This window comes from Mytilus californianus, unplaced genomic scaffold (assembly GCF_021869535.1).
Source record: "Mytilus californianus isolate M0D057914Y unplaced genomic scaffold, xbMytCali1.0.p SCAF_6, whole genome shotgun sequence".
Lineage (NCBI taxonomy): Eukaryota > Metazoa > Mollusca > Bivalvia > Mytilida > Mytilidae > Mytilus > Mytilus californianus.
The window spans coordinates 77,978,954-77,979,176 of NW_026262712.1; positions in this window are offsets into that span (position 1 = coordinate 77,978,954).

Genomic DNA, 223 nt, shown 5'->3' on the forward strand with positions numbered 1-223 from the left:
TAATTAAATGTTGCCCTTAGAAGTATTTTGTTGCTCGATCGCGTTTTGGTGTTGTTTTTCGAAATGTCTTATATGTTTACCTTCCAAGTATTATAAGCTCATTAATTCACAGTTAATTTCATCTGCTGATTGTAAATCTCATATAAGAATTGTTACATTATTTAAAAACATGTAGATGTTATTGATTGAATTACCTTGTAATATGTTTTTAATAAAGGTAAAA